The 17944-nt window shown below is 39.1% G+C and overlaps 2 long non-coding RNA genes across 2 annotated transcripts in view; both read right to left on the reverse strand.

The window, feature by feature from the left end:
- Nucleotides 1-17944, reverse strand: part of LOC309710978 — a 108698-nt gene that overhangs the window by 71962 nt on the left and 18792 nt on the right. The gene's annotated exons all lie outside the window — the stretch shown is intronic.
- Nucleotides 1009-2902, reverse strand: LOC309710976. Its single transcript, XR_014277838.1, has 2 exons — nt 1680-2902; nt 1009-1220 (listed from the first exon to the last, which is right to left on the reverse strand). It is a non-coding gene; the product is annotated as an uncharacterized lncRNA (long non-coding RNA).

The raw sequence follows: 17944 nt of genomic DNA on the forward strand, positions 1-17944 counted from the left end.
ATGGTTCACATTTCAGGAACCACGATCTGCAGAGGGTTGAAGCCGCATTAGGTTTGAAACATAAGTTTGGCTCAGTTTACCACCCCCAATCCCAGGGGAAAGTGGAAAGGATGAATCAAACTCTAAAAACTAAATTGGCTAAAATCTGTGCACAGACCAAACTAGATTGGGTTAAGGCATTGCCTCTTGCATTAATGTCCATAAGATGCTCAGTAAATCAAACCTCTGGTTACACTCCATTTGAGTTGGAGCATGGCAGGCCTTTTCCTGGCCCCTCCTCTCGCCTGTTAATGTCGGATGAAGCTGATTCAGACCTCGATCCGAGGACATATTATAACATGCTCCGCAGTTTTGTTGCCCAGTATTCCTCACAGGTCGCTGAAAGAAACCAGCAAGAGCTGAAAGAGGCGGCTACACCTGGAATGGACTACGTCCTCCTGAAAGTCACAAAGAGAAAGTGGGCTGAGCCTCGCTGGACAGGCCCTTACCGCATAACAGAGCGGACCTCCCACGCTGTCAGGCTCGAAGGGAAAGGTGACACCTGGTTTCATTACACACAGTGCGCTGCTGCCACCGAACCAGGAAGAACCTTGAGAGAGGTGCAGAAGGACCTGTCAGAAGGAGCTGCAACAGCATCACCAACCACTTGAGGGAGCCAAAGCTCAACCTACAAGCCGGCTGGTTACAAAAGGGGGTGTTCTTCATACTGAACTAAACATTTTTATTTTTCTATTTTTAACATCTTTTATGACTTTGCTTTTATATTGGCTTGAGTTTTTAAGATTTACATTTTACATTGCAATAGTTTTAACCGCTGAAAGCTCATTTAAAGTTGTGTCACTGATACTTTTTGTTGCTCTTTAACTCCTAGAACACGCCCTTGGCGAGGTGGGGGGAACTGGACCACCTTTACGTGCCCCATCATCCTCTATTAGAAGACATCCAAGCTAAGTAAACATGTCTTGGCCCTTTCCCCCTGAAATGACAGGCAGGCAAAGATGTTGCGTCTTTGTTTGCTTCCTGGCCCTGGGTCTCATTCCCATTGGCATAATCCTGATCTGTGAAGGGCCCCCGACACTTCTGACACCTTCAAGTTCAAAAGCTTCGCCCCCTTCTGACAGTCCCAATCTGACAAATGTAGCCCCTAGGGTCTTGCCCACCACTTCCTCTCCAGTTTTGCCCACGCCCGATCGATTTAGAAAGAAACGAGACACGGTTACCTCCTGTACCCCAAGTACGACTAGAATGATTACTCTCTGTGTCCCCAACAATAAAAGTTGGGTAGTCGAAATAGATTTCGCTAGCTTCCCAGTCACTCCCGTCACCAAAGACCAAGGGGGGGATCTTTTTAACCTTGCAGTACATCTCTCCTCCTCAGTGTGGTATATAACCCTGGGAGGTTGGCATCAGTGGAAGTGGTCCAGTTTAGTGTCAGAAACGGACCTCGATTGGTCCAAGCACTCTAGGGGTCAGGCTTTGCACTGGAGAAACCAAAATATGCTCAGAATAGCAAAAAAACCGGATCTTTCAGGCTTAATGTTTACCCTAAAGGATCTGGCCTTGACCTCCTGTCAACAATTTATACTTGCCCTCTTCCAGAGACTGATTGTTACAGCTCTCACTCCTGAGGATAAGGATCTCGCCCGGCAGATGCCTTTATTGGCTAGTCAACTTCCCACCTCCTCGCCAACGGATGATGAAAACTCTGATCGTGAGGGTGACGAACATTATCGTCTTTCTCTTGTTTAAATGCTTCTAGAATGGTTGTTTCTCTGTGGTGTTTTGTATTAGGCTTGTTATTAATTGTTTCCCTCACCCACTTCCTCTTGAAGGATATATCTGGTTGAACTGTGTCTGGTCGGGTTGTGAGGGTTAAGCGATGTTCTCAGGGTCTCCGGACTTAAGCCTGAGCGAATGTGTACTCCCACCACTGGATATAAATTGTTTTTTCCACACCCCTTCCTCACGTTTTACCATATTCACTTTTGAATGTCCTTAGCAGTTACCGTTCTGGGTTTATTTTACGGTTGATTTATTCTTTCACATTTTCACGTTTATATCTCTCATTATTATAGTATACTCTGTACTCTCCACATTTTTATCATTACTTATGCTTTTTGGTTGCTGAGTTACAGGAACTGTTAATTTTGTGTCACTACCCTGGTTGCACTGACTCGTTGTATCCTTGTGTGCAGGACAGCTGTTACTGCTTTCGTCGGGAACCGAGACTGCTTGCAGCCGACCCCTGGGCAGGGTGGTGCCTGGACTCTTTTCTCCTCATCTGCAATGACAGATAAAGACAAATGATAAGACCCGAGGAGTTTTTCGAGCCAGGCTTCGACACGTCTCTGTGTTCCTTTGAATGTTACTTATTTTTGTGTGTTGACCCATTTAAGATGGGTCAAAAGGGGGATTTGAAGAAAATATAATCTGATCAAACATTATTCAGCTTTAAATATTGTTCAGCTTTAAAGTTACTGTGCAACTGTGTAATAAAAATGTGCTCACGACTTTGGCCTTGAGAGCGATAAGAAGCGATCGCCTCATCCTGCAGGTGCAAGATATCTGCAAGCGAAGAGACTAGAACACCCAAGGCCGATTTCCTTTTATGGAGTTGTTTTTTCTGCTAATGCAGCACTTTCCTCACAACCCCCTCCTGTAAGTTTTAGAGAATATATACCCATCCTCACAGCAAATATTAGGAATCTCCTGATGTGAGCTGTGTTGAGAGGTTGTCTCTGTCTCAATAAAAGTTCACTGATTCCCCATCTGCAGCAGGTGTCCGGTTGTCTTCATTCTCCGCCAGCCTGGTTAAGTCAATTCCTCCTTAACATCTAAAAGAACCTATTTAATGAAGGAAGACGGGTTCACTTTGTGTTTAATATTATTCTATTGCTGTTGTTTTTTTTATATCCTTCACTACTCATTACTATATTGATTTTTTTAATATAAATAATTAAGTTTGTTCAAATGTAATTAATACTTTCATTTTTCTAAAAATATCTAAAAATGCAATTGTATGGAAGTAATAAAACATTAAAATGTTCAGAAAAATATGTATTTTACAAAATTGTGCTAGATAACATTCTGCAGTATTGCACAAACTCTTTCCAATGACAAATATAAACTATTTTGACCACTTTTTTCCATTTGACTGCATAAAAATGAACATTTACAACACATCTGCTATATCCTGAACATTTAACACATTTACACAGGCATTTGAAGAAGGATCTTGAACTTGCATGGAAGTCACATGAATTGTTAATTTAGACTTCATCATTATGCAATGCATACCCTGCTGCATCTAAGCCCAAACCAGTAACCAGGCAGAATTACAGAACAGTGTCCCTGGTAAATGAAGAGGAATCAAATGGGGCTTGTGTTTGTGTGTGTGTGTGTGTGTGTGTGTATTTGTGGTTTAACACATGGTGGTGAAGCATCTTTTTTAAGACCCAAAGGGTTACTTTGGATATTTAGAAGTCTGCTTTAACTCCAAATGATCAAAATTTAGATATCTATGAATTTCTAAGAGATCATTGTCATGTTTTTGCGTGACACATGGCCCAAAAAGAGAAAGTGGACACAAATGGCCAGCATTAGAGCCCAGAGGGTTAAAGAACATGTTGTCTTGTTCTCTTCCAAGATCTTCCAGACATTTTTGAAAAGGTGTCATTTGTATGCTGTGATGGATTTGACAAAACGCTAAAAAACAGACATTCCTTAACCGTTGATTTACATTTCAGTAGAACAGTAATGTCTATTCAATTCTTTACCTACTGTCACTGCAGCAAAATTAGACAATTTGGTTTGAAAGGGTACAAGTGGTTATTGGCATCCATCTTGGAAGAGAACAGTGCAATCTTCAGAGGCAAAACAAAATTTAACATAAAGGAGAGCACAGTATAGTTATCACAGATATGCATGGTTGTTGGACCATGGTTGGAAAACAATTTCTTAAAAGATAACTGGTTCATGTCCAAAACTATAGTAGGCCTCAAGTAGATAATTTGCACAGTTCCACAGAAAAAAGCTGGAAAATTCACTCAAGAAGGCCCAGTAAGCTGCAGAAATAACAAGGCCTGCTGTGGCAAGACCTATGTACTTTAAGTAGGCGTTTGGCACCACATGGCTACGAACCACTAGTCAGAACCACCTCGGGAGGTGGTTCCGAGACAGGAGAATCAAGCTCTTCGGGTTGACGACCAAGATTCTCCTGTGTCGGCACCACATCAGGAGATGCTTCTGAGACAGGAGAAACAAGCTCCTCAGGTTCAGGAGCAAGATTCTCCAGCTGCAGAGGTTCACCAGTGATGTTGTGAACAGCAGCTAATATTTTTTCTTCCACCTCCCTTCTCAGCTCATCCTTAAGATTATTAATGATCTCTCTTTTCATTTTTAGATGTTCATAAAGTTCATCTATGAGATCTTGGTTATGAACAATCTTGAAATTCTGTTTGACTTTTTCTTCCAGCCAAAATATTTGCAGTGTCTGACTTTCTGCCGTCTTTTCTTGATATTCAAGATTTTGTAAACGTTTCTTGAGATTTGTGTTCGCCGTTTTTAATTTGTTTATCTCAGCAGCAATGCTGCTGTTTTCCTTAAGGAGATATTCTTCTTTTTCTTGAAAGTCACGGTGCATCCTCTGAATTGTGCTAACCTGCTCCTGCATTTTAGCCTCCAGAGATTCCACCTGTGACTGCTTTTCATCCAGTGCATATCTCACCCGACGCTGAAGACTACAAATTTCTGTCACAGTCTGGCGAGGGCAAACTGTAAGTATTATGAAGAGGACCCAAAATGCAGACACCATGAAACAAAATTTAAATGTTAACAGAAAGCGAGCCGTTTATTAAGGCTGGTGAAAACATTACAAACAAAAGGCAGAGGAGAAGCTAAACAATAACCTAAACTCGGAGAGCTAAGATAACATACAAACCCAAAACATGAACCCTAACATGGACACAAAGAACAGCAGACAACCTGACAATGACACACTGAAAACAGAGGACTTAAATACACAGGAGGTGATTAGGGGAAGTGGGAACACATGGAGGAACAGCTGACTGACATGAGCCTAATGACAGGACAAGGGAAGTGAAACTAAATACAATGAACAAAGAACACATGACTCCTTCAAAAGAAAACGGGAAACATGAGACAGACATGATACTGTAATACAAACTTGATAACATAAGACAGAAACTCATACAGGGGAAGAAAACACAAGGAGTCTAATAACCAAATGAACTTCACTAATCTAATGAACTTAAACATAAACAACATCCAAATAAGCTAAAACTTAACACTGGGTCAACAGACCCAGGAACATGACAATTTCTCTTTTCAGCTCAAATGAGTTCTGTCTTGCGAAATATTTCCCTATATTGTTTTCCTATAATCTCTTTTTTCAGTTTTCAATTTTCTTTCTTTCTTTCTTTCTTTCTTTCTTTCTTTTAAGGGCATAATTCTCAGTCAACAGATGTTCTATCTATTTTGTTTTTCTAATATCTCATCCTTTTTTGATGTTTTATGATTAGCTCCTGTGTCGGAACCATATCAGGGGTTGGTTCTGACATAGGAGAATCCAGTTCCTCAGTTTGAGGAACTGGATTCTCCAGTTGCAGAAGTTCACCAGAGATCTGAAAATTGTCTACATCTATTTTTTTTTTATATCGCATCCTCTTTTTGTTTTATGATTAGCTCCTGCTTCGGAACAACATCACTGGGTGGTTCCGACACAGGAGAATCAAGGTCCTTAGGTTCAGGAGCAAGATATTTGTGTTCTCTGGCTTTAACTTGTTTATCTCAGCAGAAATGATATGTCTGAACCACATCAGTGGGTGGTTCCAACACAGGAGAATCAAGTTGCTGAGGTTGAGGAGCAAGATTCTCCAGCTGCAGAGGTTCACCAGTGATCTTGTGAACAGCAGCTAATATTTTTCTTCTTCCTCCCTTCTCATCTGATCCTTGAGATTTTCAATGATCTCTCTTTTCATTTTTAGATGTTCCGTAAGTTCATCTATGAGATCTTGTTTATGAACAATTTTGAAATTTCGTTTTTTGACTTTTTCTTCCAGCCTAAATTTTTTTTTTTAACAAAATATAACACAGAACACCCCCCCCCCCCCCCGATGCGTTACAGAAAAAGCAGTTAATTCAAAAAAACTTGCACTTTATAAGAAAAGTTAAATTGTGCACAAGTGCCTCTCATGCTGCTGCGACAGCAGGGAGCACGTCCACATTGTCCCAGAAGCAGTCAAGGACGTCCATGTTGTCCACGTCACCACCACAGCAGCCGGGCATGTCCACGTCGTCCACATCTCTGTCAGGGCAGGCGAGCACCTCTACATCGCCTCGGTCTTACCACTCTTTGACTGCCTCCTTCCTACCTGGATTATGGTCCGAGAATGACGAGGCCACCGCTTCATGATTTCAGGCTGGCCAGAGCTTCATATGAACATTTTGACTATGATGATGTGAATAATCCCATATGGAAAAGAGATATATATATATATATATATATATATATATATATATATATATATATATATATATATATATATATATATCTTATAAAGTTTGTATCTGTCTTGTGTGAAACTTGTATGAAAAGCATATAAGAGTGAAAACACATATAAGATCCCTTGAAAAATTATATAATGAAACTTGTATGTTTTGGATACATTGGATACATGTTCTGTTACATTTAGTTAATTCAACAGTGGACAGTGGTTGCACACAGATGTTTTGATTTGGCAGCAACTTGAAGTTAAATTAGGTTAAATTAACACAAGGTATTCACATTTAATAAACCACTGTATTTTTTGAATGAAACTATTTTCTCACTTACCTCTAACACTATTCAATAACTTTTACCCCAAATAATACTTTGTTACTTAAATAATACATATCATCTTCACATTACATGATGACATTGAATTCTAGTATCATATATACAATTTTACAACAGAGGCCTTATAACAGATATCATACTGTTCTCTTCCAAGATGGATGCCAATAACCACTTGTAACCTTTCAAAACAAACTGTCTAATTTCACTGCAGTGACAGTAGGTAAAAAATTGGATGGACATTACTGTTCTACTGAAATAAAAAGAAACAGTAATGTCAGTTTTTCTGTGTTTTGTCAAATCCATCATGGCATACAAATAAGACCTTTTGAAAAATGTTACAAGTAAGCATCCTGGAAGGGAACAATACAAAGCATTTTGTTTAACCCGCTGGGCTCTAACGCTGGCCATTTGTGTCCACTTTCTTGTTTTGGGCCATTTTCAATGCGTTAATGCGTATGGAATGAAACGTCCCAAGGGTCTAGATTTTTTTTCTGATTTTTTTTATTTATTTTCAGCTTCAAATTAAATACATGAATAATATATACTTTACTGACAGGGGGAGGCCAAGCAGCTGATGGCAAAGAACGTAAAAGAATATTTAGAGAAGGGACAAGTATGTGGATCCCAGTACTGAGGAGAGACTGCTCTATAATCTCGTGTGCCCACTGGTATCAAACCAGGGCTCGACCTGTATGCACTTCCCTGCACTAGCAGCCAGAGATTAACAAAACAACCTAGAACTACCTCCCCAGCTCCCCAGTTGCAGCAGACAAAGATTTTGTTGTCTGTCTTTGGCTTCACCAAAACTACCGTTGCACTATCCTACATGCCAAAGCAAAGGAGGAATGTGCTTCTTTTAAGCACAACACACAGGGTTACAAAGTTAACTTTTTTTTTTATTCCTTTGATTAAAGGATTGTCCACCTCATCAAGGAACCAAACAAAAAATGGTGCAGCACAACCTTGAACAGGCCCCAGCAATTAAGAGTTTTTGCTTCAGACAGGAGCTGCCGTTTGCTTCATTCTTTGGGCAGCCTTTTGGGGAGAGTGAGGCCTCCAACCTGCCGCACACTGGAGAAGAAGGCACAGACAGAAATGGAATGTTTACCTCAGTGAGGAGATCGTAGATCCACTGGCTTGGTGGGAAAATGAACGAAAAACGTTTCCCGTTAATGTCCCACATGGCACAGAAATATCTGTGTATCCCAGTCACAAGCACACCATCAGAATGGATCTTCAGCACCGCTGGTAATATTTTCAATCATCTGGGCACACAGATAAAACTGGCAAGGTAAACAATATATAGGAATATAGGAAATATTTATTTTCCTTTGTTCATCTGAATATTACAATAAAAAGTCCATAGGAGAGATGGTATCTGATTAAACAAGTGTTACAAGATAATAATAAAATGCAAAGATTGGTGACAACACTTGGAACTATAAGGCAACAGATTTAAAAAAAAACTGTGGGAAATAAACTAGGCTCGGAAGAGGATTAGGGCCACTGGAAAAAAAAATCTGAGAAAAAAGTCAGAATTCTGACTTTAATCTCAGAATTCTGACTTTTTAATCAAAATTATTTTTTTTTTCAGAATTGTGGAAAAAAGTCAGAATTCTGACTTTAATCTGACGTGCCCACTTTTTTCCCCCAGTGGCCCTAATCCTTTTCCGTATCTGCCTGTGACTCAATCTCCTCGTCTCATCTATCACTCTCCTGTTCCTGTCCATCTGAGAAAAAGGCACAATTTGCTATTACATTAATCTATTATTTAATTATCCACACTTAACAACTCTTGCACCTAATCCATAAAAAAGTAATAATAAAAAATGTTACAGAACCAAAACATTGCAATTGTGTTTACCATTATTATTTTTACACTTGAATATCTCTGCAATTCAACAACTGGTACATGTGTTATTGCTGCCTGTGGTCTGGTGAAGGATCCACTGCCTTTAGCAGCCTCACATATCTCCTTTTGCCACCGTTTCCTCCTCATGTCCCTACAGGATATATCTGGACATTGTTATATCATAAGTAATCATTTTAAAACATCTATACACATAAAACACGCGCACACACACTGACATTTTATATCTTCTCCAGAGTACTGTACATACTACTCCCACAAGTTTTCATCATGGTGGTGATACATAATACTTCCCTTATTATTTATTCATAGTGCAATAATAATAATAATAATAATAATAAAGAGACAACAATAAAGGTAAAAATATAAAATTATATATTTATGATTATTCAATTAGTTTGACTGGCCACTCAGTGCAAGGCAGAAAGCTTATTATATGTTTAAATGATAGCGATACAATAATTTTGCTGCTGTAAAATCAGCAGTCATATTTGAAATTTAACTCTTATATAACCTGTTTCTTAATGTAATTTCTTGAAATGTGTTTTTAATATCATAATTTAGTCTCCATAATTACTGGATTTACAAAAATTGTGCAATAATTGTTTAAACAAAATCAAGCAGGTGCATAAATTTGGACACCACATAAAAAGAAATCAAATAAATATTTAGTGTATATCAATGTGTGTGTCTCCTATATGATATATGGGGTGCCTTTGTCTGGACGTGCTTCCCATCCAGAGCTGCACAGCACAGAGGAAAGTTCCAGCGCTCCTGGGATCCCTCTGTCATGGACCGCCAGTCTCCAGGTGAAGGCACAGCCATGAAGTCGTCCACTAGACAGTCCCAGATGGCCATCGCTACCTGGGGGGTGATCTGGCACACCGTGGACACACCGAGTCTGCAACTGAATGCTTGGTCGTGAAGGAGTCCCCGGTGACAAGGAACCTGGACAAAATTGTTCAAAATCAGTATTATGTGTACTGCAGTTACAAAATACATTATTCAAATTCCAAAATACTTTTGTGATGTCAGATTTAAATCACAAAACTTAAATCTTACATAAAACATTTTGTAATTATAAGGATAATAACAAAATGTATATTAGATAATATCTAAAACAGTTGTGTTTGGTTTTAACTTTTATAACTACAGTGAGCCAATCACTCATAATTCCTAAACATGTCAATCAGGTAGGAATGAAGTAAGACATTAATAGAAATAAAAGAGTTGTATGTTGACATGTAGCCCTTTCCTTGCTTAAATCATTAATATTTTTGAAAAATTAATCTGTGATAAGACAGCTTATCAAGATAGAACCATGTAACTAAAGATGAACCAAACTGTTCACAGTTTTATCTAACTCTGTTTTAATAAAGGCTGGTAACCCCTGTTATAGAGTCTGACAGCTGCAGGGATTATATACAAATATTCAACTATCCCAGAATTAAACCAGGTCTAAATAAAAAGGAGTGAGTATCACTACAAAGGTTAACTCAGTGGTCCTAATGCTACAGTTTGATATCAGCAAACACCGAGCGCATACATTGATGTGACACCACAGCCATGCTATCATTGCAAACACTCTCCACCATTTGACCTTAGAACTGAAGAAGCTTCTCGGATGAGAGGTGAAACGTCTTCAAGCAACTTAAAGAAGTCCAGACACTTTTCTTTGCAAGCTCCTTTGACTACGATGACCTGGATGACTGAGAACCTTCACAGACATATTGCAAACACTAATAACAGCATAAATTGAATTAAATCGGGACTTGATGAGAGCTTCTGAGTATCACTAGAAATATTATAAACAGTCGTCTCCGTACGTGTTTTGGAATTTGTACATGCTTTTGAGTTTGTAGATGTTTTGGAGTTTGTACGTGCTTTTAGGAGTTTGTACGTGTTTTGGAATTTGTACATGCTTTTCAGTTAGTAGATGATTTGGAGTTTGTACGTGCTTTTAGGAGTTTGTACGTGTTTTTGAGTTTGTACGTGGTTTGGAATTTGTACGTGTTTTAGAGTCTGTACGTGCTTTGGAGTTTGTAGGTATTTTAGAATTTATACATGCGTTTTGGAGTTTGTACGTGCTTTTTGGTAGTGATGTGCGATACCACTGATTTCCTTTCCGATCCCAAGTAAAATTCAGGGTGGTATCGACGATACTGATCCGATACCGATACTTTGTACAAAAACGTATTTCAGTTATTGTATCTCAAATTATAGGGTCATAATGATTACAGGACATCGGATTACTTGTTCTTATCGCTTAATAATGCACAGTTATCATATAGAAATAAAAAAAACTGAAGTTGTGCGCTATTTGAACACATTGCCTGCCTGCAGCACTAAAGGACTCCGTGAGAGACGTCTGTCTCGCCCTTGCAGCACCTGTCCCTGTCCACTCCTCTTCAGTTCACCTCAACATCATGTTCTGTGATATGATTTACTCTGAAGTGCTTGATGAGGTTAGTAGTGTTGCCACAACACCTCCCTTTCTTGCCACATGTATTGCAAACTACGTCTCAACCGTTTGTGGAAGTAAAATACGTCTGCACATGACTCCATTTATGCTCAGCCATTGTTGTGAGTGTGCACAACAAGGGGCTGGACACATTTATACAAACGTACGTCACACATGACTATGACAGGTGGAAGACTAAGTAGTTCCTTCCAATGTAGACAATCCAAATGATATAGTTTATTTGCACTCTGTTCCTGTTAATGATAACCTACAAATTTACCCTAAATTACTAAAATATCGATATTTTAATATGAGTATCGATTCTAGAACATAAATGACTGGTATTGGAGGAATCAATATTTCAGTATCGATCCGCACATCACTACTTTTTGGAGTTTAAATGTGTTTTCAAGTTTGTACGTGCTTTGGAGTTTGTGCATGCGTTTTGGAGTTTGGAGAAGCACGTACAAACTCCAAAACACATACAAACTCAAAAACACGTACACACTCCAAAGTATTAGTGATGGTTTGGTCGCGAACGAAATGGCTCTTAGAGCCGGATCTTTGACGTGAACAACGGAGCTTTTTTTTTTTTTTCTTTCACCCTCTCTCTCGCACTTTTCCCCTCCTTCACTCAGCATGCGAGCCTTGTGCTTTGCGCTGGGCAGGGGGGGAGGGTCGGTAGTTACACTCAGTAGCACAGGAACAGAGCAGGAGGGAGAGAGAGAGAAAGAGAGCCAGGGACAACAACGTCACATTAGAAAGGTATCCGGTTGTTCAGTCTGACGTCACTAGCCGTGTCTGGACCTAAAATCCGCTGCAGGTCCATATATCAAACGATCACTATGGCATTACTGAGAGTTGAAAAACTGTCTAAAGTCTTTCATCTTTAATAAAATGATCAGCGTTCTGCTCTACATCCAGGCATCCATGAAAACGGAATTTATGACATTTTATGGAGTTAGAAGTTAGCAGGAAGTTAGCTCGCTAGCTTCTATCTAAATACAATATAGCATGTCCTGACTGCTGGGTTTTGGAAACAAATTAAAACGTACAGCTCTGTTATCACTTCCAGCATAAATGAAGACAGAAAACTAAACAGCAGTGACGTTTGTAGGGTTACTGAAGTTGGGCTAGCTGGTATATAATGATGTGCTACGTGACCGCTAGCGACACAGCTATGTTAGCATAATATAAACAAGCTAACTTTTTTTCCACTCGATAAAAGTTAACGTGAGTGTTCTCGGTGGTCAGGAACAAATGTAATTGCATGGCAGGATGCTGTAAAAGGACCAAACTTCAGCCAGGAGAACAACTGAGATAATCCATCCACAATACGAGGTTAGTCATTCACATACTGCTGCATGGGATGGGCTGTAGTTGCATCCTAAGGTTTTAAAAACTGAGCCTTAAATAAATGATTAGCGGTAATAAAAGCCGAGGGAGGTCAACAGTGATCACTGACTGTTTTAGGAGCTTTTTGAGATTAAATAGAAGAAAATACATAACATTAAACATGTTAACAACACAACTCCGAAGCAGGTATAAATTCCAAAGCACGTAAAAATTCTGAAGCACGTACAAACTGCAAAGCATGTACAAACTCAAAAACACGTACAAACTGAAAAACGCGTAAAAATTCTGAAGCACGTACAAACTGCAAAGCATGTACAAATTCAAAAACACGTACAAACTGAAAAACGCGTACAAATTCTGAAGCACGTACAAACTGCAAAGCACGTACAAATTCCAAAGCACATATTTTGCAGTTTGTACATGATTCGGAATTTATACGTGTTTTGGAGTTTGCATGTGCTTTGTCTCTAGGGGCCACTGTAGAAGATGTCCTTTTGCCATTAATTATGCCAGAATTTTAGTTTTCATTGTGAATACTTGTGTTTTATACTAGGTGATACTGTAGAACTAAAAAGTATATACATATTTTTTATTTGCAGTAACTGACCATATTTACTACTAAGATATACTGTTTTATTAAGCAGCTGGATTGCCTTTATTTATTTATTTTTTTCCGTAGTTTTAAAAGTACTGTATGTTTTTGGTGATTAACATACAGTTGTAGATTGTAAATTCAAATGATAATAGCAGAAAAGACTGTTATGCATACAGAATTATTACGTAAGTTATAGGGTGATTAATTGTAAATAATGCTACAAATTTTTCTTGTTGTTTTCAAAGACAATGGGCCATATTACTGTACATTATTGTACTTTAAACATTTTAGCAGTGCAAAAATTAAAGCAATTTACCATTTTTCAATTTACAGTGATTCAACATAATTATTACAATTATCTACTTTTTTGGATTTAATGGTAATTTACCGTTGCCATTTCGCAGTTATTTACTGTAATTTTTATGTACATTTCTTACAGTGTAAGATTATTATCAGGGGTGCACATAAGTGGTCCGCAGGTGCACATGCGCTGTCAAAATAAAAGACGCGCACCAGCTAAGAAGTTGCAACACGCAAGATAAGGAAGATAAGGTGAGATCTTCTCAAGATGTGGAAGATTCTCGGAAAAGTGGTTGCAGGAGGTGAGCTGGCTTCAAACAAATGATTTTCACAGCATACTCTGCACCACATCTCTGAGCATTCATCATTTGTTTGAAGCCAGCTCACCTCCTACATCCACTTTTCCGAGAATCTTCCACATCTTGAGGAGATCTAAACAAACTCTGTCCTCCTCCAGAAAATCTTATGTCTTATCTTATGGGTCTCCACAGTTTCCTTGAGTTCTGCATTGTCTTTTCTAAGCTGTGCGTTCTCCTGCATGAGTTTATCTACCTTACTTTTGACCTCGCACAGCTCAGCACGAAGGCTCCTTATCTCCTTAACCCTCCTCTCGTGTTAGGGTCGGCACCGACCCATTTTAAATTTCAAATGCATAAAAAAATCACATACATTTGTTTATTGTATCAAGGCTTTTTGACTTTGTCAGGAACCTCTATTTCTACAAAATAAAATAAAAAAAATTATTTTCACTAAATTATAAAATGCCCTAGTTGAAATTATGACCTTTGTGTTGTTAGGGTCGGTTTCGACCCAGGTATAATATTATGAGTATAAAGCAATAATTAAAGCCAAAACTGAAATCATAAGTGCACTGTCAGCTAAAACACTTACAGCAAGCGCCTCTCCTAATCATATGAGCTTTAGGGGATTCTTATTTTGCATGTTTTTTGCAGTATACCTGCACAAAAACAAAACAAAATAAACACGGGCATGTGAGGTGAATTCACTATTTGAGTGGCCATTTGACTTCCAGAGTGCACATTTACAATTTGCAGCATACAAAAAATGAGAAGAAGATTCACAGTGAGCTAAGTTCTGGATCATATTTTTGGTGAAAATGAAGGAGAGGACACAGAGCAGCATAGCGATTCAGATGGGCAGGTTTCTAAGGAGGAAGACAATGTGGACTATCATCCAGAAGACACAGACACATCTGATCAGAGGTGGAGGTCGCTGGTGCTGAAGCTACTCCTGCTGAAAGATTCAAGTCCAAAAATGGTAAGATCTTTTGGAGCTCAGTACCTCATGATGTACATGGCAGGGCAGCTGCTGCAAATGTCATCAAAATGACCCCTGGAATCACAAGGTTTGCTCTGACCAAAGTCAGTGACATCAAGAGATGTTTTGAGATATTTATGCCATTGTCACTAGAAAGAATCATCATTACTATGATAAACCTTGAAGGAAAAAAAGTCAATGGCGACATGATGAGGAATACCTGGATGCTTTCATTGTTCTTGCTGGAGTGTACAGATGCTGCAATGAGGCCACTGATCGTCTATGGGATGCATCGACAGGCAGAAACATTTTCTGGGCAACGATGTCACTTCACACATTTGATATCATTTTGATTCAAGAGTCCTCAGATTTGACAACAGAGAGACCAGACCGAGGTCTGACAAACTTGCTCCCATCAGGGATGTCTGGGAGAGATGGGTGCAGCTTCTTCCACTGATGTTCATCCCAGGGCCAGTGACAGTGGATGAATGTCTTGTCCACTTTTTGAGGAAAATGCCCCTTCCGGCAATATATACCCAGTAAGCAAGGGAAAAACGGCAGAAAAATCTGGGAAGCCTGTGATGCAAAAACCAACTATGCCTGGAATGTACAGATTTTCACAGTCAAAGCTGCGAGTGGCACCCCTGAGAAGAAACAATGAAAATGTGTGGTCCTCCATATGACCACTGGACTGCAGGATCACAATATCAGCTGTGATATTTTATTTTATTTTATTTTTTACCAGATATGACCTTGGACAAGAACTTCACAAAGGAAACTGAGGTGAAGCTGTATCATCGGGAAGTGATAAAAAGCCCACAATTACCCACGGCTATAACCAAAACAAAGGAGGAGAGGACTTTTTCTTTTTTTCAGTTTATATTAAAGGTCTACTGCTGAAAAAAAACAAACTTTTTTTGTCTTTTCTTGATGTAAATGTCTATGGGTCGAAATTGACCCGTAACACCATCGATGTCATTTTAGTTATTAATCTTAAAATGAAAAAAATCAATAAAACAGATTTATTTAAGAGATGTGTCCTATACCCCTCAGTAATACTCAGGTAACACAGAAACCTTTTATTTATTAATATGATTCTCTTGAGGTTAATTTTACAATTTTTTTTTAATTGAAATCGAGGGGTATAGTGACAAAAAAAGACCCAGAGGCCCACACCAAAAGTATTAAAACCAACATTTTCATGGATAAGGAAGCCTAACAAGGTAACCAAGAGATGAGAAACAAATTGGATGATAACTTATTGTTTTTAGTATATTTTATAGCTGATTTAATTCACGGGTCAAAACCGACCCGCTAACATAAGAGATGATAACAGAAAGCTAACACGAGAGGAAGGTTAAGGTGACCATCTTCCTTTATCTGAGCCCTTGTAATCAATGTCTGCATTACTTGATCCACTGTACCACTCAGTCTGTTAAATTGCTCATCAATGTTTGGTACAGAGCATGTCAGAGTCCCGTTCGTTATCGGAATTAACCAGACAGATCGCTCCACCAACTAAGAACGGCCATGCACCACCACCCACAGAATCGAGAAAGAGCTATCAATCTGTCAATCCTTTCCGTGTCGGGTGAGGTTTCCCGTGTTGAGTCAAATTAAGCCGCAGGCTCCACTCCTGGTGGTGCCCTTCCGTCAATTCCTTTAAGTTTCAGCTTTGCAACCATACTCCCCCCGGAACCCAAAGACTTTGGTTTCCCGGACGCTGCCCGGCGGGTCATGGGAATAACGCCGCCGGATCGCTAGTTGGCATCGTTTATGTCCGACCATTTTTTTTTTAAATTGACAGCACAGTGTCACAGTGTATTAGCTTTTTGAAAGGTTCCTGGTTTCTGAAAATGCTCCAAAGTAAACTGTGTTAAACGAGCTCTTTTATTTAAGGACTATGGACACTGTGACGTCATATTCTTAGCCACCTGTCCTGGAGTTAAATAGGCAATCACTGTTAAGCATTGAAAAGCCCTAGTAAGCTGCAGCTATAATAAGGCCTACTGCGGCAACACCTAAACCTATTTTAAGTAGGCGTTTAGCACCATGACGCCATGAACCACTAGTCGGAACCACATCAGTAGATGGTTCTGAGACAGGAGAAACAAGCTCCTCGGGTTCAGGAGCAAGATTCTCCAGCTGCAGAGGTTCACCAGTGATGTTGTGAACAGCAGCTAATATTTCTTCTTCCTCCTCCCTTCTCAGCTCATCCTTAAGATTATTAATTATTTTTCTTTTCATTTTAAGATGTTCATAAAGTTCATCTATGAGATCTTCGTTATGAACAATCTTGAAATTTTGCTTTTTGACTTTTTCTTCCAGCCAAAATATTTGCAGTGTCAGACTTTCTGTTGTCTTTTCTTGATGCTCAAGATTTTCTAAACATTTCTTGAGATTTGTGTTCGCTGTTTTTAATTTGTTTATCTCAGCAGCAATGCTGCTGTTCTCCTTAAGGAGATATTCCTCTTTTTTGTGAAAGTCACGGCACATCCTCTGAATGGTGCTAACCTGTTCCTGCATTTTAGCCTCCAGAGATTCCACCTGTGACTGTGCCTGTCTCACCTGACGCTGAAGAGTACAAATTTCTCTTTTCAGCTCAACTGTGAGTTCTGTCTTCCGAAATATTTCCCTATATTGTTTTTCTATTATCTCTTCTTTTTTTATTGTTTTATTGTGAGCTTCTCCCACTTGCTGCTCAAGTCTCTCTAAAGAGTCCTTGAGATCTGCATTCTCTTTTTTTTGCATGTTTCTCTCATGTTCAATCTGAGACAACTGAGCAGCAATGCTGCTGTTCTGCTCAATGAGAGATTCCGTCTTTTCCAAAAAGTCATGGTGCATTGTCTGAACGTTCTTTTCCTGTTCCTGGAGTTTAGCCTCCAGAGATTCCACCTGTGTCTGATTTTTTTTAGCCTGAGCCTTCATGTGTTTAAGCTCATCTCTTGACTGATGGAAATTATCTTTATAATAATTCTTTTTGAGCTTTAGGGTGCTCAACTCCAACTGGAGTTGTTGAATTTTCATTTGAAGCTCCATAGGGTCAGGTATTTCTGTCTCCATCAACCCATACAGTCTTTGTGATTCCTCTCGAATCTCTCCGTCAGACTGTGAATTATTAAATGCTTCGTTTGACATTTCTTTAAACTCTTAATGCAAAGTGTCGACAAGAAAAAATGTTTGCTTAATTGTTTAAGTTTAAAAATAATCCCTTTCTGAAAGGTTTCT

Source organism: Aulonocara stuartgranti (assembly GCF_965226115.1).
Source record: "Aulonocara stuartgranti genome assembly, chromosome: 7".
NCBI lineage: Eukaryota > Metazoa > Chordata > Actinopteri > Cichliformes > Cichlidae > Aulonocara > Aulonocara stuartgranti.